We start from the raw sequence: 27,232 nt of genomic DNA, 5'->3' as shown, positions 1-27,232 counted from the left end.
CAATAGGGTCCTCATTTGTGCCTGAACTGACAAGGTACAAATAACTAGTGTTTATGAATCAAGTTGAATTCATTAAGCAAGATGTTACATATACTCAACTAAAGCAGTGAAGACAACATGGAAGGTTCTTATCCCTCAAGGCCCTAGGATTCCTCGAGCGCTGCCAGCATAGGAGGTGCCTTTCTTCTTCTGCCTCTGAAGTAATGTTACGTTGAACTGTGTCTCAGAAGAATCATTCCATAGAGGTCATGGTAAAACTGTGCCACCAAAGACTTGGATTTTCCAACTTATATCCTTACTTCTCCTCCCTTATTTGGAAATAGTCCAAATTAATCTTTCATTGGTTTATGGTGAGGGTCATCTGGTGTCACCCCAGCTCCATAACTAGAGACATGTAGAATGAAGACAAATGTCCATCCCTTATTCCCTTGCACCACACCACCCCCCCACCTCCCCCCACCGAAGGTACATTCCACTGTCAACAAATGACACATCCTTGTAGACACAGATCAGTTACAAACAATGTTACATCCTCTTGTCACTAACACAACCTATCGTAAACATTCACATCAACATTTTATAACCCAAGTCCCACATATACAAAAGCCATTAAGGACAAATGTTACTAACACTTCTACTATAATGTCAGGAAAGCAAGATTTTCCTCTGATACAGATGTTCTGCTCTACAAATCTGGTTAACCACTTAAACCTAATGGTTTATTTTAAAGATAAGGCTTCATTCTAAATTCAAGCTGTTGAGTTGTAGCTGTTGTAGCTTTTGGCTATGTCTTCAAAGCTGACAAAGAAGCCCTCAATTACAGTGTAATTAAAACAAATACAATTCCTTGAATCCAGATTTTTTGGTACCTTTAAAGTCATTCAGTCATTAACACCAGTTCCTCACAAATGACTGCCTTAACTGTAAATTTTTCCACTAGCAGAAATTCAAACTGAACCGTTTAAAAAGTTGGTCAAGGTAAAATCCATAGGTGTTACTTCAAATTAACATAAACCCTAAAAATTAGTAGTATTATCAAAATCTTACAGCCTTACGCTAAAATACACTGGGGGTATCACTTTATAGGGACAGAGTGGGACTTCTGCCCCTCTGAGACAGAAGTCCCATCCTAAAGTAATCCCAGCAGCGCCAGAACAGTGTGGTGGCCACTGCTGGGACTACAAGTAGTCTTCAGGAAGAAGTGAAGATGGATATCGGACTTCAGGTAAGTCCAGGGATTTTAGGCAGGCATTGTTGGGAGACTCCAGTGAAGGGGGGACAGGATGGGGGGAGGGGGTGGTTTGGGTTAGAAAGACAAGGGGGGAGGGACAAAGGGAGCAGGGTAACATCTTGGGGGAGGGTGCCCTCAATAAGGAGAGGGGACCCATCAAAGGAGTACCCCGCCTTTCTGTCTGCCAGCAGTGAAAACTGCTGGGCTGCTTGCCATGCCTCTGTCTTCCCTCACAGACTGAAAAGTGGGAAATCATTGTCCACTTAAGGGCCTCAATAGGCCTAAGGGCAGGCAGACTGCCTGACGCCTTACTCCTCCCCATCTGTAATATGGGGTAGGGGGTGACAGGTTGGGGATGGGCCGGAAGGCGATGGGCTGGCCATCCGCTTTATTTCATGTGCCATAAAATTCCCCCATATTTAGACATTCCAATTTTGGATTTCAAGATTGTTAAGATGAGTTTTTTTAGGTTTATAATAGCTGGGCTGTACCTAAAAGATTTCATAGGATTTTCCTAATGGTTTAGCACGTTTTACCCAAAGATTAGCTGAGTAAATATCGTCAGGAAGGTCCTCAATCGGTACTAAGCTGGCTGATCTCAGCCAGGGTGGCAAGAGAAATGCTACTATAAATTGTAAATCACCTGTGTTACTGAGGGGAAAATCAGTCAGATTTTCTGCTTCTGATCATTGCTCAGTGACAGTGATCCCTGCTGGAAATGTGCATATGTGGATGTCTGGTGAGGACAAGATCAAAGGTTCTGATGCAGCACTACCACTCATGCCCCTTCACCTACCCATGGGACTATAATTCAGTGACAACAAGACAAATAATGAATAATGGTCAATTGGCCATTGTACAAGAGGGAGTCGCATAGTAGTGTATCTTAACAAAGAGTAAGGAACCACAAATTCATGACAAAAAGCTGTCTTCGTACATTAGTCTAAGAATATTAACATGCCACATGATTTGATCACTCTTTGCACACAGTGTAAACTGTTTCTCATACCTTATCAAAAATTTTCCTTGTATGAAACTTCCCATCTCCACCATACAACTTTCTGATGCCATGTTTTTAATCACAATTTTGTCCAAACTTTTTGCTATTATAAATTCCTATATCTACTTTTTGAATCAATTTTGCCTATGTAAACTTGCCATGCTATTAATTACTTCAACTTGCCCACTAGTTGGCTGTTTCTACCTGTATCTTGGAGTTGATATGTCATCATGGAATACCTCATAGAAGTAGTAGACTGAAGAAAACTTATAAGAAAGGCACCACGGGTTAACACTTTGGTGAAAAATGAAGTTCAGGCAATTAGTAGGTTGGGAATTTAATTTGTTGCCTTACTCAGAAGGTTATGCGTTCAAGTCCCACTCCAGGACTTTAGCACAAAATTCAGGCTGACACTGCAATGCAGTACAGAGGAAATGCCGCACTGTTTGAAATGCTGTCTTTTGGATGAGACATTAAACTGAAACCCCATCTACCCTCTCAGGTGGATGTAAAAGATCCTGTGACAATATTTCGAAGAGAATGGTGGTTATACCCGGTGTCCTGAACAATATTTATTTCTTAATCAACATCACAAAAATAAGATCATTTGATCATGATCACATCAATGTTTGTGGGAGCTTGCTATACGCAAATTGGCTTCCATGTTTCTTATATTACAACAGTGACTACACTTCAAAAGTATTTCATTGGCTCTAAAGCAGTGGCACGTCCTGCGATAGTGAAAGGTGCTATATACATGCAATTCTTTCTTAATCACATTTGGTGTTTTAATTTGCAGTATGATCTATTGTAGCAGATTTTGAGTCTGTATGTCAGTATGTCATTTGTATAAAGGTTGGTTGATTGGATTCAATATTCTTTCATGACAATTAAGGGAGTGGTGAGGGAATAATGAATGGTGAGTGGTAATATGAATTATGAATGCATAGAGACGTTTGACAAGTTTTCAGGGCCGTTCAGCAGAATCACTATGCAAGTTATTCACCCTCACATCCTTGGCTGCAAAGTGTCGAGGTGGCATTCTGCTACTGCCTCACCTTCACATTACTCTTCCACCTTCTCCAAATTCAGGCATTTCTGTCTGGTAGGGTTGTGCAGGATGCAGCATATAATGTGGAACATATTCCACAGAGCCCTCACACCTCTATTTCCGCAGTAGCAGTATCACCCATATCTTCCAGTCTGCCACACACAAGCTGCATGGACATGGTCAATAATCCCTTGCTGCCAGGGTAACCTGAATATGCCTGTTTCGTTCATGAGTGATAGGGTTGTGGTGGGGTGCCATGAGTAAATGTGACATGAGACCCCTAGTACCTGCCATGTTGGTGCAAGGACTGAAAATGAGGTTGGGGACTGGGGGGTGGCGGGGGCACATTTATGTGTTGCAGGATGAAAGCACATGTCAGTGTGTCAGCTGAATGGGCACCTTACCTAAATTTGCATTATCTTGATTCTGTAATTGAAGACTAGCTGATAATTCACAGAATGGTAGCCCTTCCAAATGCTGCCGGCTGGTTTTCCAGTGCCTTAATAGCAAAATGTGTGTTGTTAATGATGCCTAGATGCTATGGAAACCAGCCACTGCTGTAAATCTTCAAGTTCCTTTGTGTTGACTGTTGAGATCAATGTTGAAGGTGATATACTGGTTACCCCTGGTAGCAGGGGATTACTGACTATCTTCATGCGGCTGTCTGTGGCAGAGTGGAAGATATGGGTGATGCTCCTCGTAGCAGACTGGCATTAATCAGTGATAACAAAGTTAATAACTGTGATAACCTTTACAACGCATGACTCACTGGTCCAGCAGGCTGCAGGTCCTATTCCAGGAGGCTGCAGAGAGCTGCAATACTCTGCACGCAGAAGCACAGCCTTCTCATCCACCTCACTTCAGAAAAATCCGAGAAACAGACTCTTGGTTTGTATACCCTGTGTGATGGGTATGCCCTCCGAGGAGCATTCCCGACCACCCCCACCCCCACCCCCAACCCCTCACATGCTGTCTTTCAAAAAGCCTAGTTGTTGCTGATTCTGGTTACTAACTGCTGCTGCCTCTCATCCTCTAACTGTTTATTCATTTAATACAAATGACAATAATAGCAGCCATAAAAACAAAAAGCTACTGCGGATGCTGGAAATCCAAAACAAAAACAGAATTACCTGGAAAAACTCAGCAGGTCTGGCAGCATCGGTGGAGAAGAAAAGAGTTGACGTTTTGAGTCCACATGACCCTTCAACAGAACTGAAGTATAGTTAGAAGAGGGGTGAAATATAAGCTGGTTTAAGGTGGGGGGGCGGGGGGAGAAAAGTTGAGGGTGGGGTGGTTGTAGGGACAAGCAAGCAGTGATAGGAGCAGATAATCAAAAGATGTCACAGACAAAAGGATCAAAGAGGTGTTGAAGGTGGTGATATTATCTAAGAAAAGTGCTAATTGAGAATGGATGGCAGGACACTCAAGGTACAGCTCTAGTAGGGGTGGGGTGGAAAGACTGACAAGGTATTAGTTGTAGATTTAAAAATAATGGAAATAGGTGGGAAAAGAAAAATCCCACCTTTCCCACCTATTTCCATTATTTTTAAATCTACAACTAATACCTTGTCAGTCTTTCCACCCCACCCCCACTAGAGCTGTACCTTGAGTGTCCTGCCATCCATTCTTAATTAGCACTTTTCTTAGATAATATCACCACCTTCAACACCTCTTTGATCCTTTTGTCTGTGACATCTTTTGATTATCTGCTCCTATCACTGCTTGCTTGTTCCTACAATCACCCCACCCTCAACTTCTCTCCCCCCTCCCCCCACCTTAAACCAGCTTATATTTCACCCCTCTCCTAACTATACTTCAGTTCTGTTGAAGGGTCATGTGGACTCGAAACGTCAACTCCTTTCTTCTCCACCGATGCTGCCAGACCTGCTGAGTTTTTCCAGGTAATTCTGTTTTTATAATAGCAGCCATGATAGTCAGGTAGAGCTTACTGGGTAAGTAAGGCAGCAAAAGTACCAGAAAGGCAAGATCTGAAAGCCGGAGACTTTCCTGCCAATGCAAACAGTACAAAAGCACACAGATCCTATAATCCAATTGCAAATGCATATCCATGTCCCTTTAAATACTTCCTCAGTGACTTTGAGAGATGAATCTTGTTGGATTTTACTGTTCAGCACGAGACAGTTCTAGTTAAAATCACATAACTGTATCATCAAACTATGATTTGCACGAATGTATTAGGCATTTATCCCTCACTGATGGGTGTCATACAGCTAAAAGAACTTCATGGTTAAAATGCAGCTATTGGTAACATAGCAGGAACAGCACAGTAAATACTCTGTCACAATTTTATTTGCCTTATCGCCCAATTGCCATCAATTCCCAGAGACAAAGTGTGGAGGGTTAAAATGACCACTAATTTGTTCAGCATTTTGAGTGTAACATACTGAATTTTGTGCACTGCATGTAAAACAGGTACATACAGAACTAAACCAAAATGTTCATTCAACACAGGGCCTGAGACAAGTTTATTTGTAATTGTGATATAATGATTCTGTCATTAGAGCACTTTGATTTGTACATTGCTTTTTGATAATTTTTATTGTAGTGTTTACTAAAAGATTATCATCTGAAATTGGATGACTCTCGTCACAAATTATGATGAAGATAACTACAATAATTTAGTATAATTAATCAGAGAAGCTTTGGAGGAGAAAGTATTTGGTCAGAAGGTACTAATTACAACATTTTAATATTCCCTTCTTTCTAAAATGCATATGTTGCAGTATGGATCTTGTCCAATTCTAATAGATAAATGGCAGCAGAGAAATGAGGATCACAGCAGGTGACATCCAGAGTTTACAATATCCCTCAGGTTATAGGAAATTTGTCACCTAGAAAATTACATAACTCTCAATCCTATTGAGAAATGTATGAAATAATAACTTAACAAATTACACGAGATGGAGTGGAACTACAAAACCTAAAGCAAGTACTTCAATTAGAATAATTTTATATCAAACAGGACACAATATGGATTTTACCTCCAGGGATGGAAACTTCTGTAAACCTGCAACATATTCTGTATTTCCGTGAAACCATTTAATTGCCGTTACTAAATGCTCACATCAAATATGATGTATGTTGTGCTACCATTTCAAGAGGGAATATGCTAATGAGTAAGTAGCCAGGATGTAAACCATGTGACCAGCAGACATTGTTCAGAATAGCTTTCAGTTTCGGTAGCAGCATATGGTATGAAGAAGTTGTAGCTGTACTTTTCTGTTAAAAATAGATATTGAATCCTTATAGTAAATTTACCTGCTGAGCAATCCTGCACAACATCTTCAAATAAACCAAAACTATATTTAGTTTGTGAGGGGAAGGGGTGGTGTAGTTGTAATGTCAATGGATTAGTAATCAAAAGGCCTAGGCTAACACTGTATGGTTACAGGTTCAAATCCCATTAATGCCCTTACTCAAACCGCTACAAAGCCTAAAAGCAATGAAACCAGATAGACCATCTGGTATTAACCTAAGCACTGGAAATGACAATAGCACACCCAGCCCTGCCCAAAATGTAAAAACTGGGAAATAAGAATACTGGTCCAAACTGTTTTTTCCCTTCTGAGTGTCGACTCTGCAAAGTCCTCATTAACATTTGGGGGCATGTGCCAAAATTGCAAGCGATGTCCCACAGACTAGTCAAGCAACAGCCTGACATACTCACAGAATCATACTTTACAGACAGTGTCCCAGGTGCCATCATCACCACCCCTGGTGTGACCCACCAGATGATGACAGAGCGGCATACGGTTGGGAGAGAGTTGCCCTGGGATTCCTCAACATCGACTCTGGACCCCATGAAATCTCATGGCATCAGGTCAAACATGGGTAAGGAAACCACTTACTGGTTGCCACATACTTTACTCAACCCCTACGGCCTCTCGCCTACCCACCCGCCCTGGCCACACCCACCCATCCTCCATCCCCCAAGGTGATGAATCAGTACTCCTCCATGTTGAACACCACTTGGAGGAAGCCCTGAGGGTGGCAAGGGCACAGAATGTACTCCGGATAGCAGACTTCAATGTCCATCAACAAGAGTGGCTCAGTAGCACCACTACTGACTGAGCCAGCTGAGTCCTAAAGGACATAGCTGCTAGACTGTATCTGCGGCAGGTGGTGAGGGAACCAACAAAAGGAAAAACATACTTGACCTTGGCCTCACCAATCTACCTTTCACAGATGTATCTGTCCAGGACAGTATCGGTAGGAGTGACCACTGCACAGTCCTTGTGGAGAAGAAGTCCCATTATCACATTGAGGATACCTTTTATTGTGTTGTGTGGCACTATTACCATGCTAAATGGGATAGATTTCAAACAGAACCAGGCATCCATGAGGTGCTGTGGGCCATCAGCATCAGCAGAATCATATACAACAACAACCTGTAACCTCACGGTCCGGCATATCCCCCACTCTACCATTACCTGGTATCAACCTGGTTCAATGAAGAGAACAGGAGAGCATGCCAGGAGCAGCACCAGGCATACCTAAAAATGAGGTGTCAACCTGGTGAAATTATAGCGCAGGACTACTTGCATGCCAAACGGTAGAAGCAGCATGCCTTAGACAGAGCTAAGTGATCCCACAACCAACGGATCAGATCTAAGCTCTGAATCCTCCCACATCCAGTCATGAATGGTGGTGGGTGATTTAGCAACTCACTTGAGGAGGAGGCTCCACAAATATCCCCATCCTCAATGATGGAGGAGCCCAGCACATCAGTGCAAAAGGTAAGGCTGAAGCATTTGCAACAATCTTCAGCCAGAACGCCAAGTCGGTATTCCATCTTGGCCTCCTCCGGAGGGCCCCAGCATCACAGAAGCCAGTCTTCAGCCAATTCAATTCACTCCACGTGATATCAAAAAATGGCTGAAGGCACCATATATTCCAAAGGCTATGGGCCCTGACAACATTCCTGCAATAGTATTGAAGACCTGTGCTCAAGAACTAGCTGCACTCCTAGCCAAGCTGCTCCAGTACAGCTACAACACTGGCATCTACCAACTATGTGGAAAATTTCCCAGGTATGTCCTATACACAAAAAGCAGGACAAATAGAACATGACCAATTACTGCCCCATCAATCTACTCTCAATCATCAGCAAAATGATGGATGAAGTCATTGACAGGGTGCTATCAAGTAGCATTTACTCAGCAAAAACCTGTTCACTGATGCTCAGTTTGGGTTCCGCCAGGGCCACTCAGCTCTGACCTCATTTCAGCCTTGGTCCAAACATGAACAAAAGAACTGAACTCCTGAGGTGAGGTGAGAGTAACTGCCATTGACATCAAGGCAGTATTTGACCAAGTGTGGCATCAAGGAGCACTCGCAAAACTGGAGTCAATGGGAATCAGTGGAAAGCTCTCCACTGGTTGGGGTCATACCTAGCGCAAAGAAAGATGGCTGTGGTTGTTGGAGGTCAATAATCTCAGTCCCGGGGCTACGCTACAGGAATTCTTCATGGCAGTGTCCTAGGTCCAACCATCTTCAGCTGCTTCATCAATGACCTTCCCTCCATCACAAGATCATAAGTGGGGATGTTCACTGATGATTGGACCATGTTCATGATACTGAAGCAGTCCATGTCCATGTGCAGCAAGGCACGAACAACATTCAGGCTTGGGCTGATAAGTGGCAGGTAACATTCATGTCACACAATGCCAGGCAATGACCACCCCCAACAAAAGGGAATTCAGCCATTTCCTCTCAACATTCAATGACATTACCATCTCTGAATAGTCCACTACCAACATCCTTGGGGTTACAATTGACCAGAAACCGAACTGTACCAGCCATAAAAATACTGTGGCTAGAACAGCAGGTCAGAGATTGGGAATTCTGCAGCGAGTAACTCTCCTCCTGACTCCCCAAAGCCTATCCATCATCTACAAGGCACAAGTCAGGAGTATGATGGTATACACTCCACTTGCTTAGATGAGTGCAGCTCCAACAACACTCAAGAAACTTGCCACCATCCAGGGCAAAGCAGCCTGCTTTATTGGCACCCCATCCACCATCTTCAGGATTCACCCCCTCAACAACCCCACAGTGGCAGCAGTGTGTACCATCTACCAGACGCACTGCAGCAACTCACCAAGTCTCCTTCGTAAGCACCATCCAAACCCGTGACCTCGACCACCTACAAGGACAGGGGCAGCAGACACATGGGAACACCACCACCTACAAGTTCCCCCCCAAGTCACAGACCATCCTGATTTGGAACTATATCACCGTTCCTTCACTGTTGCTGGGTCAAAATCCTGGAACTCCATTTCTAACAGCACTGTGGGTGTACCTACACTACATGGACTGCAGCAATTCACCACCACCACCTTCTCAAGGGCAATAAATGCTGGCCTAGCCAATGATGCCAACATTCCATGAAAGATTTTTTAAAAAGTGCGGTGTGAGAAGTGTAAGTTTGTATTAAGCTAACATAGAAATACAACATGGTGAACAGCAGTGGTTCCTCTTAAACAAAATGATGAAGAAGTGAAGATCACATGAAAAGCCACAGACAAGATTTTGTGCTGTACGATGGCTCTATATGCATTGGGAAGCAGATTCCCTCTACAGACAGTGTTTCACAGAGTAGTGTGTACCTGATTTGTGGGGTAGCCATATTGGTGATGAATAGGGCAGTCCATTTTGAATTGTGCAGTTGATTTTGAGTTGGACAGAACAAGTGGCAGGGCCATTGCGACATCCTTGGGTGCCATTCCCGTACAATAGACAGCGCGTGAGACAGAAAAAATCCCGAGCTCCAGCAAAAAAAAATAGACAGAAGGAAAACAAAATCCATGCAGCAGATGCACTGCTGAATCTCTCCATGGCGTAGAGAAGCTACAAATCACCTACATTTCAACATCATTCATAAAAGACAGGAAACATCAGGAAGATAACCAATAAATTCCACAGCATGAATTGGAAAGCCACAGATGTCCTATCCAAATATAGGCTTTTTAAACAAAGGAGGATGGAGCTATGCTTTTTAGATTTATCCATCTCGGAACCAGATAAACAAATGGTGAAAATGAAGATAGCCATTGGAAACAAGGAATTGCACAGAGTCAACACTTTGGGCCTGCCTGAGGAGGATCAGAAGGATCCTGCCAAGCTGTGGAACATGCTGAAGGGTCAGCTTTGTGTCAAAGTGAACTTTAGAATACACCGTTTAGAGCTGATGGCTTACAGACAACAGCCACAAGATCAGTTCATCAGCAGGTGCTGTGATAAGGGCAAGGACTATGATTCCTCAACAGCTGAGCTGTCTAAACAACTAATGGAGTTGCTTTTAGCTTCAATGGCAATTGAAGCTTTCCAAAAAGATCTTGTGGATAAAAATAAAGGTCACAGTATTGACACACTGCTAAAAGATGTCAGAAAATATGAAGCCATTGTAGCTGGACAACAACACCTGTAGGCATTAGGTGCAACCCCCAGTATTGGCGTGGTAACCAAGGTGCAGAAAGCAAGCAAGTCATGTGGGAAGTACAATCTGCTGCAAAGCAGTCCTGCATTCCAAGATCTTTGCAAGGCATGTGGTGTATAAGGACATTGGGGTCACCTAAGCAGGAAATCTGGTTCTGGAGGTGCGACCAGAGGTAAAATGCAACCAAACAAAAAGTATGTGCAGCATACTGACTGCAACAACCGGTAGTGTGCCAGTGACCCACATAAGCGCAAGCACGTATCTGAGATCAGTGGCAAGAACAGGCCTGAATGAAGATGCAGAGCAGAATGATTGTCAACTGGAAAAAGAACTGGCTTTCCACATTGTCAATGTGACACAATGTGTGGATGATGTCAAACAGTTAGAAGCTTTTGTTACTATCAGCATCATATGCCCAAAGAAAAGCAGCAAACACATGCTCACAGCCAAAGTCAACACAAGAGCAAGCACGAATATCCTACCAGTCAGAATCCTGAAGGATATGTGAAGGATTGTTGGAAGTCAAAGATACAACCTATGACAGACAAGCTAACTATGTACAACGAGTCACCCATTCATTTGCATTGGTACATTGACATTGAAATGCAGCCACAGCAAGTCTGCATGGTAACCACAAGTATTCTGCCTGGTGGACATGAGCAGACCAGTAGTAGCAGGGTTACTGATGGGCATGGAACTCAACATTGTGACCATACTCAAGATCACCAAGACACCAATCGCAGCAGAAGAGGCAAAGAATAATCGCACTGAGTCAGTCCATCACCTACAACAGATGTACCCAGACAGATTCAATGCCATAGGAAACTTCAGAGGTGTTGCTATATCTCAGAGAAGATGCAATTCCATTGATTGGCCCTCCTAGAAAGTGCAGTGTGCACATATAGCAGAAGCTAATGAGCAAGTTGGATGACATGGGGAGTAAAGGTATTATTGACTGGTGCAGTTACATCACATGTGTACTGAAAAATGATGGCTCAATCTGAGTATGCTTAGACCCAAGATGTCTAAATCTTGCTCTAAAGAGGTGCCCACACAAGATTCCAACATTAGTGGCATTGAATCCCAAATTCACAGGAGCAAGGTTTGTCTCCAAGTTAGATGCCAAACATGGATATAATCACTACTTTGAGGGCATCATTTGGAAGATACTGCTTCCAGAGATTACTTCTTGGTTCATCCATCAGTCAGCATCTGTTCCAGCAGCATATGGACAGAGTTACAGACAATATACCTGGATGCATATGCATTGCCAATGATATCGTGGTGATGGGCAAAACCCAAGAAGAACATGACCGAAATCTACACTCATTGATGACGGCAGCTCGTCGTGAAGGAGTCGTCTTCAACAGCAAGAAATGCCGAGTGAATGTGGGTCAGATTAACTTTATTGGTTCTATCTATTCAGGTTCCGGGATCTGTTCTGACCAAGGCAAAGTCGAAGATGTATGAGGCATGCCTACTCCCCAGGACAAAGAGGACTTGCAGAGATGCCTCAGATTTTTCAACTTCTTAGCACCATATATATCCAACTGTGCTGACAGCATCATCACTTAGAGGGCTGCTAAGGTAACATGTTCCATATGAGGAACATCAACATATGTTCAAGTCATTTAAACAGGCTTTGTCAGGACAGACATGTGTTCTACAATAATAGGACCCAAGAAAGGAGACGATCCTAGAGGTCGAAGCATCTCAAAAAGGGTTAGGAACATGCATTATGCAAGATAGCAAACCAATTGCATTTGGTTCCAAAAGTTTGTCACAAACACAATCCAATTATTCAAACATAGAGCATGAGATACTCTTTCTGGTATTCAGTATCACAGGGTTCTACACAGACCTATCAGTAAAGGATTCATTACGAAAAACTGACCTCAAACCATTGGAAATGATTTGGCACTGAAGTCACTGAAAAGTATGCCACCCAGACTACAATGACTTCTGATAAAAACACAGGGCTATGACTTCAAAGTCCATTACAAACCTGTGGCAAAATGGTTACTTCAGATACACTGAACAGGTTATCCAATCCGATAAAAACTGTGGATATCCTATTAGACCTACAAGTAGATGGTGTGGACATCGAAGTAGAAGAAGTGCTCAACGTTTATCAGATGAATGTTGGTTCAACACAAGTACAACCAACTTCAGGAGGAAAAAGCAAACGACCCATAGCTGAAGGCATTATGGAGTCATTGTAGAAGGTCAGCTTAAGACGATACAAGCAGCACCAGACACTCTCAGATGTTTTTGGCATTTTCAAGGGAAAACAGGTGCTTGTATCCAAAGCTCTTCACCAGGACATATTGTCACAGTTACACCAGCAGCATAAGGGCATAGACCAAGCAAGGCACCTGGCAAGGTGTACTGTGTGCTGGCCAGGAATCAACAACAATATCAAGAAGACGATGAAGATGCATGAAGTGAGCCAGAGACACCAGACACATCAACACAAAGAACTATTACACCCTCACAAAGTTCCATTGTACCCTTGGTCTAAAATCGCAACAGATTTATTCACTGTCCATGGTGATGACTTTCTCCTAGGCACTGACTACTTTTCCACTTTTCCAAACATCAGACAATTGGATAATACCTCAAGTGCATCCATGGCAGACATAATGAGTTCAATTTTCAACTTATTCGATACACCTGAAGAGATCAGATCAGACAATGAGCCACAGTAAACTGGCAGACCTTTTAAGGACATATGTGCTACATGGGCATAAACCATATGACAGCCTCACAACACTATCCCAGGTCCAACGGTCTCACCGAGTGAATAGTTCGCTGTTAAGTCATTAATCATAAAGTACAGGAAACAAAACAAGATCTCCATATCAGCATGTTACATTTGAGAGCAACACCTTTAGACATGGGCTTACCGTCACCAGCAGAAATCATGTTTGGAAGACAGGTTAGGAAAATCTTGCCAAGCATCATCTGTCCCATTTCTCAGAAGTGCAGAAGAAACTTTTTGAAAAACCAAGGAGAATAAAGATGCCGTATGACCGACATGCAGGTATGTAACTACCTAGTCTGTACATAGGACAAAATCCTACTCAGGGAACTTGATTACACGCAGAAGTATCCAAGGTGTGCAAGAGCATCTGGAGCCTAGATCCTAAAAAGTTACAACACCAAATGGAGTGATGTTAAGAAGGAACAGAAGCCAGCCAGAGGGATTGTACAGCTGTATAACACCCAGCAATCTAACCGTGTTTAGAACGCATCCAACGATGGACTCAGAGAATGAAATTGTGGAAGACCACCATGAGAACAATCATGGCAATACACAAGATACCAACACACCTACAAGTCAAGAAGACCCAAGTGATGAACCTAGATCTCAGGAAGGTCATATCATTATAAGATACAGGAGGATTATTAAACCACCTATATATTATACAGAGTCTTAAACTCTTAAATCCTTAAATCCTTAACCTCTTGAACAGAGATTTATTCTTTGTGTAAATAATTTCTGCAACTACCCCAACATATATGTATTTTCACTCTTAATGTATATAATGTTATCTTGGAAAAAATTGAGATGTTGCCAAATGGCTTTAAGAGAGAATATGCTAATAAGTAAGTAGCCTGTGGCCAACAGACATTGTCCAGAGGAGCTTTCAGTTTAGCTAGCAGCATGAGGTGTGAAAGAGTTGCAGCTGTACTTTTCTGTTAACAATAGCTGTTGAATCATTATAGTAAATATGTCTGCTGAGCGATCATATTCTACATATTCAAATAAACGGAACCTACATTTAGTTTGGCAGTCCACTGAGATTGGTAAGTCAGTATTAATCAAACATAGGAATATAACAATGTAGTTTAACTTACTTTCTTTCTGCTTGTATGAGGCTAGCAGCTTTCCTTCAAAGGCCGGATCCGTGAGGCCAGCATCTCTTTCCTGTCCAGCAGAGCTAGGAAATGACCATACCCTCTCGGAGCTACCCCTGCTATCTCTCCTGTTCCTCATTTGTGCTGTGTTTCAACAAGTGTAGACCCCTCTAACTCACTACTTAACCAATCAGTATGCTAACCTCCATGCTGGTGCTTGGGAGGAATGGAGCAGAGGACAAGGGATCAAAAGAGGGAGGAATATCTATAGTTCAGAACATCTGTCCAACTGAATGTTTTGGTAAAACCCAGAACTTTCTGTGTTGGTGGCCAACCTGAAGAGAGAGTAGACTACTACAAGGCCTTCTTCATCCACAGATGGACTTAGGAGTCATTAATGTTGCTTCCCAGGCCTTAATGCCACCTTCTCAAAGATGGCCCCAGGAAATGACAGTAAATAGAACTGATGGAAGGAAAATCTTCCATGGATTCAGATGCCATTCCCTCTCCCCTCCCCACACATGTAGCAGGTAGGTAAGGAGTGGGTAGTTGTTTTTGTAGGGGTGGCGAGAGGGGGGAAAGTTGGATGGTGATTATAACAGTAAGCTTCAGTGTCCACATTGCTTTTCATTCTCCATTGTGATTTTGCTCAAATATGGACAATGTCACGAAGGAAATCTCAGCTGTAGCCTTCTCAAGACACAGCCTCCTGTGCCTGTGATGTGTTATACATTTTAGCTTCACCCATGTGGAGGATAATTAATTTGTTAGGTTTACTATATTCTGTGCATAGATGATCAGAGTAATGGGCATCAGTGTGCTAAAGATTAACAACATGTCTAGTGGGCGTGGAATCAACAAAATATTTAAAATTGTGGACATCTAAATCAAATTTTAACCAAATGTCACAACGTAGCTTTTGACAATGAGGCTGCATATCAATTTAGACCTAGATTTCCCTAATCCAAACTATGCAGATTCCAGGGTAAGTAAACACATGCATAATTCTTTCATGATTTTATTTGTTTTTTTGATGCAAACACATGGAGGCACCATGGATCTAAAAATTGAAGCCAGATTACAGCTGTGTGCAGACACAGCTCACAGCTGGAAGTGCGGGTGCATATTGGCAAATTACGACGTAATACTGCATATTTCTATGAATAATGAAATGTTTCTCATGGTATCTGTCTATTCAACAAGTGCATTTTGCTTTTAATTGGGCAGGATTTTTAGTTTAGCGGGTGCGTGCAATCAGCGGGCCTGGGAGCGGCCGGGGAATGGACCGCCAACGGCGAACGGACCGTTGACCATGAACAGCCCCTGACCGCAATTTCACGCTGGCTAGCCAGTTAACAGCCAGCCAATGTGAAAGGCGCTCAGCACTGCTGGGTAGGGGCGGGGGGGAATGCGGGCACTGACGTAAGCAAGGTGCGGGGGAGCGCTGAATGAAAGCTCCCTGAAGACAGAGGAAATTTTTCAGCCCCAGGCAGCTGAAAAATTTAAAATCAATGAATAAAGATTTAAAAATCCAGAAAAAAATATCCATATATCAGAATCAATCACCTGAACATATAGATGATGAAAATTCTGTCCAAACATTCTTATTTATTTTTTAATTAATAACGGAAACATAAGAACAGAAGAAATAGGAACAGGAGTAGACCATTTGGTCCCTCGAGCCTGCTCCACCATTCAATAAGATCCTGGCTGATCTTCTTGTGTTTCGATTTCCACATTCCCATCTACCCTTTGATTCACTTGCCTAACAAGCTTTGTCCTTTTGTCTATCTCCACCTATCACTGGTCCTCTATCCAGCTCTACTTGTTCCCCCCCCCACCCCCCCCTTAAACCAGCTTACATTTCACCTCTCTTCTATTTTTACTTAGTTCTGATGAAGAGTCATACAGACTCGAAACGTTAACTGTGTTCCCCTCCGCAGATGCTGCCAGACCAGCTGAGTTTTTCCAGGTACTTTTATTTTTATTTTTGTTAAGAATCTATCTACATCTGCCTTAAAAATATTCAATGACCCCGCCTCCACCACCTTCTGAGGCAGAGAGTTCCAAAGTCACACAGCCCTCTGAAAGAAAACATTTTTCCTCATCCCTGTCCTAAAAGGGCGACCCCTAATTTTAAAACAGTGCCCCCTAGTTCTGGACTCACCCACAAGAGAAAACATCCTTTCGACGTCCACCTTATCAAGGCTGTTCAGGATCTTGTATACTTCAATCAAATTACCCCTCACTCTTCTAAACTCCTGTGGAAACAAGCCCAGTCTGCCCAACCTTTCCTCATAAGACAACCTGCTCATTCCAGGTATCAATCTAGTAAACCTCCTCTGAACCACCTCCAATTCATTTATATCCATCCTTAAATAAGGAGACCAAACTGCACACAGAATTCGAGGTGTGGTCTCACCAATGCCCTGTATAACTGAAGCATAACATCCTTACTTTTATGCTCAATCCCTCTTGTAATAAAGGATAGCATCCCTTAGCCTTCTTAATTACTTGCTATACCTGCATACAGACTTTTTGTGACCTTTTGATGAGGTTTCATCAAAAATGCAAAGTCTGCCTGGCATATTTGCCTATCCGCCAACCATAAGGTTGGATGGATCATGAAAAATCGGAGTCAATTGGAACTTTAATGGGCTTAATTGCCCTCCTAATTGTCAGTGGGCGCGCTTCTGACTTTCGCGCGTGCCCGCCAACAGAAATATTGCGCGTGCGCGGGATGATGTCGGGACACTTGCCCGACGTCATCACGCACTATTATTTGCTCATGTGGGTCGGGCACGTGCCCGCACACCGAGCTAAAGATTCTGCCCATTGAGTTTAGTCCAATTTATTCCAATGCTGAATGTATTTATATTTCCTCTTAATGGTGCTCTATGTAGAGTGCTTACCTCTTGACAGGAGAAAATAATAACATTTTTAAACAATTTATAAAAGCATCGCCCTTGCTACTCCACAACAGTGATATTCATTCCTGGTAACATCCCATGAGAGCTAGAATATTTCAAAAGTAACCAATGGGCAGCCTGAGAGCCATTCGAGAACCAAGGCAATAGGAAACCATGTTAAGTGCTAACAAAGTTTATTTCCCACCCTGTAGGGTGGCTTTTTCTAATCAAGCAATTCTCCAAGCTCCTGTAGAAAGCATGATTTCTACAAATGGAGCAATGGAGTCACTATAGATTTCCCCCCCTAATTGATATAACCAAAGTAACAAAGGAGGAATGTTGTACTCCAGGAAGCCAACTGGTGAAGGATAGAACTGGAGCCAATATTTACACACTTTTAAAAGCATTTATTTACAGCATTACATATTGCTAGCATTGGCCTGGTAACACAACAATCATAGTTTTGGTCTGTGTCTATTTTTAAAAAATTCATTCATGAGATATGGGATTCGCTGGTTGGGTCACCATTTATTGCCCATCCCTAGTTGCCTTTAAGAAGGCGGTGGTGAGCTACCTTCTTGAACTGTACACCCACAGTGCCGCTAGGAAGGGAGTTCCAGGATTTTGACTCAGCAACATTGAAGGAATGGCAATATATTTCCAAGTCAGGATGGTGAGTGACTTGGAGGGGAACTTCCAGGTTGTGGTGTTCTCATCTATCCTTGTCCTTCTAGATGTTAGTGGTTGTGGGTTTGGAAGGTGCTGTTGAAGGAGCCTTGGTGAATTCCTGCAGTGCACCTTGTAGATGGTACACACTGCTGCTATTATGTGTCAGTGGTGGAGGAAGTGAATGTTTGTGGATGTGGTGCCAATCAAGTGGGCTACTTTGTCCTGGATGGTGTCAGGCTTCTTGAATGTTATGGGAGCAGCACTCATCTGGTCAGTTGGGGAATATTCCATCACGCTCCTGACTTGTGCCTTGTAGATGGTGGACAGGCTTTAGGGAGTCAGGAGATGAGTTACTTGCCGCAGGATTCCTAGACTCTAACTTGCTTTTGTAGCCACAGTATCTATATAGCTAATCCAGTTAATTTCCTGGTCAATGGTGACCCCCTGGATTCAGTGATGGTAATGCCATTGAACATCAAGGGGCGATGGTTAGATTCTCTCTTGTTGAAGATGGTCATTGCCTGGCACTTGTGTGGTGTGAATGTTACTTGCTACTTGTCAGCCCAAGCCTGGACATTGTCCAAGTCTTGCTGCATTTAGGCATAGACTGTTTCTGTGTCTGAGGAGTCACGAATGGTGCTAAACATTGTGCAATCATCAGCAAACATCCCCATTTCTGACCTTATGATGGAAGGAAGGTCATTGAAGAAGCAGTTGAAGATGGTTGGGCTGAGCACACTACCCTGAGGAACTCCTGCAGTGATGTTCTGGAGATGAGATGACTGACCTCCAACAACCACAATCATCTTCCTTTGTGCTAGGTGTGACTCCAACCAGTGGAGAGTTTTCCCCCATTCCCTTTGACTCCAATTTTGCTAGGGCTCCTTGATGCCACACTTGGTCAAATGCGGCCTTGATGTCAAGGGCAGTCACTCTCACCTCACCTTAGGACTTCAGCTCTTTTGTCCATGTTTGAACTAAGGCTGTAATGAGGTCAGGAGCTGAGTGGCCCTGGTGGAATGCAAACTGGGCATCAGTGAACAGGTTATTGATAAGTGCTGCTTGATAGCACTGTAGATGACCCCTTCCATTACTTTACTGATGATTAAGAATAGACTGATGGGGCGGTAATTGGCCATATTGGATTTGTCCTGCTTTTTGCACATACCTGGGTAATTTTCCACATAGCTGGGTAGATGTCAGTGTTGTAGCTGTACTGGAACAGCTTGGCTAGGGGCGCGGCAAGTTCTGGAGCACGTCTATTGCCGGAATATTGTCAGGGCCCATAGCCTTTGCAGTATCCAGTGCCTTCAGCGTTCCTTGATATCACGTGGAGTGAATTGAATTGGTTGAAGACTGGCATCTGTGATGGTGAAGACCTGTGGAGGAGGCCGAGATGGGTTATCCATGCAGCACTTTGGGCTGAAGATTGTAGAAAATGCTTTACCCTTATATTTTGCACTGATGTGCTGGGCTCCCCCATCACCGAGGACAGGAACATTTGTTCAGCCTCCTCCTCCAGTGAGTTGTTGAATTGTCCACCACCATTCACGACTGGATGTGACAGGGCTGCAAAGCTTAGATTTGATCCTTTGGTTGTGGGATTGCTTAGCTCTGTCTATCACTTGCTGTTTATGCTGTTCTGCATGCAAGTAGTCCTGTGTTGTAGCTTCACCAGGTTGACACCTCATTTTTAGGTATGCCTGGTGCTGGTCCTGGTACTCTCTTGCACTCATCATTGAACCAGGGTTGATCCCCTGGCTTGATGGTAATGGTAGAGTGGGGGATATGCCAGGCCATGAGGTTACAGAATGTGTTCGAGTACAATTCTGCTGCTGCTAATGGCCCACAGCGCCTCATGGATGCCGAGTTTTGAGTTGCTAGGTCTGTTTGAAATCTATCCCATTTAGCACGATGGTAGTGCCAGGCCACACGATGGAGGGTATCCTCAATGTGAAGGCGGGACCTTGTCTCCACAATGACTGTGCGGTAGTCACTCCTACTGATACTGTCACGGACAGATGCATCTGCGGCAGGCAGGTTGGTGAGGATGAGGTCAAGTATGTTTTTCCTTTTTGTTGGTTCCCTCACCACCTGTCGCAGACCCAGTCTAGCAGCTATGTCCTTTAGGACCTGGCCAGCTCAGTCAGTAGCGGTGCTGCTGAGCCACTCTTTGTGATGGACATTGAAGTCCCCCACCCAGATTATATTCTGCACCCTTTCCACCCTCAGTGGTGTTCCTCCAAGTGGTGTTCAACATGGAGGAGCACTGATTCATTAGCTGAGGGAGGATGGTATGTGGTAATCAGCAGGAGGTTTCCTTGTCCATGTTTGACCTGATGCCATGAGACTTCATTGGGTCTGGAGTCGATGTTGAGGACTCCCAGGCCAAACCCCTCCCGACTGTATATCACTGTGCCACCACCTCTGCTGGGTCTGTCCTGCCGGTGATACATAACATGCCCAGGGATGGTGATGGTGATGTCTGGGACATTATCTGTAAGGTATGATTCCGTGAGGATGACTATGTCGGGCTGTTGCTTGACTAGTCTGTGAGACAGCTCTCCCAATTTTGGCACTAGCCCCCAGATGTTAGTAAGGAGGGCTTTGCAGGGTTGACAGGGCTGAGTTTTCCATTGTCATTTCTGATGCCTAGGTCGATGTTGGGTGGTCCAACCATTTCATTCCTTTTTTGAGACTTTGTAGCAGTTTGATACAACTGAGTGGCTTGCTCGGCCATTTCAGAGAGCATTTAAGAGTCAACCACATTGCTGTGGGTCTGGAGTCACATATAGACCAGATCAGGTAAGATTGGCAGATTTCCTTCCCTGAAGGACTAAGTTGCAAAAGCTGAAACAAAAATAAAAATTGCTGGAAAAACTCAGCAGGTCTGACAGCATCTGTGGAGAGAAAGACAGAGTTAACGTTCCGAGTCCGGATGACTCTTCTTCAGAGCTGCTTCAGGGCTCTGAAGAAGAGTCATACAGACTCGAAACGTTAACTCTGTCTTTCTCTCCACAGATGCTCTCAGACCCACCGAGTTTTTCCAGCATTTTTTGATATTGTTTCAAATTTCCAGCATTCACAGTATTTTGCCTTTAAGTTACAAAAGCTAATTTATACTCTAATGTTCACAGTAACTACACATTCAATACACACTACTCTCTGCAACCAAGTGACAGATGCCACCCCAACCAGATGCTTATGGATCCCTCATCAATATTCCCCAGACGCTTGTCATAATGTAAGCCAACCAGTCTCACTGAACTCCGTCCTTCATATGAGGGTTTCCAATCTCTACTCTGAACAGCCCATTTTGGAATCTTTTCCTAAACAACACTTTCTCTTGGACACCTTCCACAATAATCCCCCTACAGGGTCTCGAACTCTCCTTCCAATGTTCCTCTCCCCCCTGGATTGCCACACGGTAAAGAACATATCTTTTTATTTCTGTTGGACTGTGGATTAAAATTACAATGACTGCAGTTTGAATGACATGTCCATGAGAACAGTGAGGGATATATACAATGTTGCTGTCCTGGAACAGAGTGTAATCAGGATGGTGCCAAGCAGGAGTCTGGTCTAACGGGGAACTGCCTGGCAAGAAGGTTTAATTTGGCTCCTGATCAGGTGACCAGGATTTTGTGTGAGTCCAGTGCAGCAGAATAGCTCCTAGTCTAAAAGGAAAAATATCTAAAATCTCTTGCTCCTGTGTGTTTAAGATTCCCGTAAGCCTACAATAATAGCTAGCTGGCTTTTTCTCCTTATATCTCTCTAACTTGCTCTCTCTCTGAAAACCCCTGTCAAGAGCAATGGGGAAAATCACTGTTAAAGACATTGAAAGGCAAGTGCTCAACCTGTGAACTAAAGACTGAAAGTGCTGGAAGATCACTTCGTGTCATCAACAAAGAACTGAAAGGAATTTGGAAGACATCGATCGAAATCAACCCAACAAATCCTGTACCCCAGAATTGGTGCTATTGAACTGTTCCATCTCACCCGTAAAATCCATGTTTTTGTGTGTCTTACATGTCTTCTATGTGTGTGTATAGGGATTTAAGAAGGGTTACAGAGTTAGAAGTTAGCAGTTCATATTTCTTTCTTTTGCCACTGGTTAAAGACAATTTGTTCAACAAACAGTTATTTACTTATTAAGTTTACAAACCTGATGCTCGTATTCTGTTAGCCAATTAGGTGGGTTGACCAAACTTTTTCACATTTGTTGCAACTCGCAAAGCAGTTGGGCTTGATATTGCAGTGCACTATCCCCAGTGAGTTGTGACAATGTGCATTCAGGCTTTGCCTTCCATGCACTCTCTCTTAAATGCTCAGCCATGACAACAGAATACCACTGCTTCACATGCCTATAGTAAAGAGTTATAGACCTTCGGCTGTCTCCTTGGATCTTCTGGGTTCCCACAAGCCTATGTTGCTTCAAGTCTGCATACTGCAGCTTTCTCCCTTTAAGCATGGAGCCTTCCTCTCTGCTCATTACATTTAACCTTACTTAACAGAGCCTTTTCCAGATTCCTATCCTTGTACTTTGACTTAACTCTCCTCTTGGGACTTTTCCTGTTCCACCCCCTGGTATTGGGGACTTTCTTCTTTAATTTCTGGAACCTGCTTCCTGCGGTTCCCTCCCCTGTGTCCTGCTTCTCCTGGCAGCTGGATTCCAACTCTAGTTTGGGACTTGCTATCTGTCATTCTCCTATGCTGCTTCTGCTGACAACTCCTTTCAACCTTGGAGCACACTGACCAACTGAACTCAAACAGCTTTTGGTTTCTTTATGTCTGTATGGGGCCTCTCTCTCTGGACCCCTGTTGTTGACAACGGCACAGTTTTTTCTACCTTGTGTTTGTTTTAACTCTCCTTCAAGAGTCGTAAACCTTATTAAAATGTGGGCATCTTTTAAAGTGAAATTAAAGCTCAAGTTCTCACTTTCTTAACGCAAAAATACAGAAATACAAATTAAACTTCAACTTAAAGCTAAAACTCATTCCTAACACCCACAAATACAAATATAACTTACTTAAACTTTCTCTAGTTCCTGACACTAGAAAAAAGTACTTGCACAAAGTGGTATTTAGGTTTATATTTATTTGTAAACTACATAATGAAACATAATAAAAAATCTATCCCACTAAAATATTTATACCATTCATATAAATACAAGTTCCTTTAAAAATTCCTGGGGGTATTTTTCACCTTCACGGATGGAATATCCAGGAAATATAGGTGTTAAATTTTCACCTTCACAGCTTGGTCAGAGCAGATTGATCGCCCATTGTAGAATCAATTTGAATGGACAGACAAGTCACTCCACCCAAACACCAACCAGGCACTGTAGAAGAAAACTTATGCCATATATTTCCTAGAAATGCCATCAGTACTTGCAACTGTAAAAATCCAGAGTTTAGATTCGAGAGAGAATTTTCATCATAATTATTTGCATGAAAAAATACGGAGGCCAGTGTTGAGCGTTTTCAGGTGTCCTTGGTACAGAAAATAGAAGTGAGCTGGGGGAGGAAACTGGAGTCATGGAGATGGGGCAGGTGTGAGAAGGTGCAGTTGAAAAGACATCCTGTTCCAACTGGCCAGCATTTTTTGGAGCAAGTAAGATGTTATCAGATATTGTTTCAGTTGTGGTACTGCATAATACTTCAAAAAGCTGAATAATTTAAATGTTGGCTAGTGAATACAAAATACCATATTTTAGTACTTCATGATCTACATTGTGTCTGTGTTTGCCTATATTATCTTATTGGCATGCTTAGATTAAATCATCTGTTAGCAATAGGAAACCCTGTCACTTCTGATGTCTAAAGTTTACATTTGAAAACTAATAAGATAATCTTTACATTTTAATGGATAATTCAAACACAATCTGTGTGTATTCACTCATAACATTCCAGGTGCAGGATTGAAGAAGTAAGCTTACTGTCAAATTGCACATTCATTGTTTTTATGTTAATAGCAGCAGCATAAACCATAGAAATAAGTTGCAGTACGGGAAATATAGACCTTGCCAGGTGGGCCAAGGCATGTCCTGCGCCTTCAACTTCCTAACTCTGTCATTTCCTCAGAGGTTTGCCGTACTTGCTCATTAGGCAGCAAGGGTAATGTCAGGAGACCTCCTTGCATTCTCCATAGCTGCCCTCCCAACAATTGCTGTATGTTTTAACAATATGATTCTTCTTCCTCTCATGATGCACACTATGATCAGTGGGCTAATACAGTGCAAAGACTGAATATGCTTTTGTCAATGATAATCATTTCCTCCCTTCAACTCTTCTTTCATGAGTACTGTCCACAAAAAGGGGAGAGCCCCAAACTCTAGATTCTTAGTCCCTTTAGAAAGCTGCATTGGTAATCACAGACAGGGATAATACTGAGCAATTAGGAAAAGAGGAAGTTGAAAGCTTGAGCATAGATGGCCAACTTTTCTGCCTCTTTTTCTAATGCCCCAAACCTTCATTTACTGATTCGCTCAGCGCAGCCATACCAACAAATCAAAACCTTGATGGGGAATGTTCTTGGAGCTGCTCCCAGCCCATCCCCATAATTTTGCCAAAAATGCTGCAGACAAGCTTACACTTGTCAACAAGGTTTCATCTCCAAGGACGAGGGATGAGGAAAATACACTTGAAAGTACAGTCAGTCATTTTTATCACACCAAAATCAGTTCAAAAATACATACATTGTGCAATATAGGCAGTGGCCAGAATTTTCCAGCCCCTCACCGCTGGGGATCTTCCGGTCCCGCTGATGTGGACGAAGATTTCCATGGCTTGCCAGCCCCGCCACGGGGAAACCCACTGTGGCGAGGCTGGAAAATTCTGGCCAATGAATTTGACAGGAGTGCGCTGGACAATCCATTGAACCCAAGTGAGCAAGAGTAGATGGCTTAACAAAGGTGAAGAAGAAATGAGCTATCCAGAAATTCAGCTCACATCCTTTCTCTGCTGAAGAGGGTAAAGGTGTAGACCTTTGTGATCCAGCTTTTAAGCATAGGATTGTATCTGAGCATGATGGATTACCTAGAAGTTTTCACCATATAATGGCTAGCATGAGAATTTAATAACCTGCGTGTGTATAGATCTGATGCACAGGATGGAAACTCTGTAGTCTGCCATGGAATGTTTACTCACGACAGGGCAATTTGCCACAGACCCTACTCCCCCAATGCATGGTGTGTATCACCAGTAGTAGCATCATACTGTAGCCATGTTCTATTAGCTCCTCTGTCTTGGACAGGTTAGGAGATTGTATGGTCAAGCTCTGGATCTCCATGAGCATGGTCTCCTGCAGATCTCCCGCACATTGAGCTCCAGAACAATAACAGAATATGTAATGGTTATGGATGATATTGTTGAGGAGGTCAAAAATGAATAGCTCTTCCACCACACTCCCACTGAAACTCCAGCAGAAGTTCAATGGAAGAACTGTAAATCAAGCTATGATATGCAATGTCACGACTTTCCCTAAGCAGTTTCCTTGAGGCCTTGTTAAAAGTGCTGCTACTGCATCTCCTAAACTAAAAATTTCCATGATTTAATATAATTGGAACTTCAGCAATCTGGTATCACAGAATCACAGAATCTTAACGGCACAGAAAGAGGCCACTCGACCCATCAAGTGTGCACCAGCTCTCCAAATGAGCATTATAACATTGTGCCATTGCCCTGCCTTTTCCCCATACCCCTGCACCTTGTCTCTGTTCAATAATCATCTAATACCCTCTTGAATGCCTCGAATGAACGTATGCTGAATGAAATTAGGGATACCAGCCAGATGAATAGTAGACATTGACTTCTTTAGGGAGTCCAAGCCTGGATTGTGACCTGGACCCCAAAGGGGTAAGATATTTTAATGTTTCCTTTCGTACTCTAGAGCAAGTGGGCATTCAGAAAGTGCCCATAGTGGCTCAGGCACCCAACCAGTTTAGGTAAAATAGGTGACCTTCCCCTGACCTTACATACTTTGGAGAAATCAATGCCAGAGATCATTGTTGTGCAGATTCTGATGTTTATGTTAGGATAAAAGACTTGCGAACATTGTTTGAATTGAAATGCAATCATGTACTAAAGGTCATACATGGCTTGCTGTGGTCAGGTGATCTCTGCCATGAGGCACTAACTGGAAGCAGCAATGTTATATTCAATCCTAATAAAGTTAGAGTGCAAGAAACCTTGTATTCATTGAGCTTGTAACAAACCCTGGTGTCTGCAGAAGTTGGACATCATGGGCACAATTTTGCCCTTGTCGGGTGGGCTCGACGGGGGCGGGTGGGAACCCAACCACCGCCTGCGATTGAGGCCGGAAGGTGATTTCATGCTGGCAGGCCAATTAAGTCCTGTCCAGCGTGAAAGGCGAGCGGCAGCCTGCGTGTGCGGGCGGAGCGGGAGGTGGGGTGCGACCGGGGTGCATGCGCGTAAGTGCGCGCTTGATAACCTCCCAGAGGTACAGGGCTGCCTCAGGGAGATGAAGTGTCTTAAAAAAATTAATCGGGAAGCGAAAAATGTAATAAAACATGTCCCCCCATGTGACTCTGTCACATGAGCGGGGACATGTTATTAATTAAATTTTAAATGTTTTAGTTTATTATTATTTGCTTTAGGGAGCTGCATCCCGCCCATGGATGAGGTTTCCTAAAAAGTGCAAAGGCCACTTGGCCTTTTCGCCTGCCCGCTAACTGTAAGGTTGGATGGCCAGTGGAAAATTTTGTTCAATTATCTTTTAATTGGCCTTAACAGGCCTTTTAGTTGTCGGCAGGTGCCCATCGAACAAAATATCGCACGAGTGCGTGTTGACATTGGGACGCTCGCCCGACATCAACGTGCGTCATTTTACGCTCAAGCGGGTCGAGCGCACGCCTGCAGGCAGAGCTAAAAACTTTGCTCCATGGGTCAAATGGCACTTTTCTTGCCCCAAGCTTTCTTATTGTATCTTTTCATCCTATAGTGCATATATATAGATAATATATATTTCTGCATTTGTGCAGAAAAATATGGAAACGTTTTAAAGCATTTACATTTAGTTAACCCTTAATGC

The 27,232-nt window shown here is 43.2% G+C and overlaps 1 protein-coding gene and 1 pseudogene across 2 annotated transcripts in view; one reads left to right on the top strand and one right to left on the bottom strand.

The window, feature by feature from the left end:
* The window catches only part of cacna2d3a (calcium channel, voltage-dependent, alpha 2/delta subunit 3a), a 1,007,885-nt gene that overhangs the window by 687,326 nt on the left and 293,327 nt on the right, over positions 1-27,232 (bottom strand). The gene's annotated exons all lie outside the window — the stretch shown is intronic.
* Positions 11,433-27,232, top strand: part of LOC144681416 (small ribosomal subunit protein uS15 pseudogene) — a 54,223-nt pseudogene continuing 38,423 nt past the window's right edge. Inside the window, exon 1 of the transcript XR_013576783.1 lies at positions 11,433-11,512. The product of XR_013576783.1 is annotated as a small ribosomal subunit protein uS15 pseudogene (transcript). The remainder of the gene's footprint in view (positions 11,513-27,232) is intronic.

Source organism: Cetorhinus maximus, chromosome 6 (genome assembly GCF_964194155.1).
Source record: "Cetorhinus maximus chromosome 6, sCetMax3.hap1.1, whole genome shotgun sequence".
NCBI lineage: Eukaryota > Metazoa > Chordata > Chondrichthyes > Lamniformes > Cetorhinidae > Cetorhinus > Cetorhinus maximus.
This window is presented reverse-complemented; position numbering and strand designations above follow the sequence as displayed.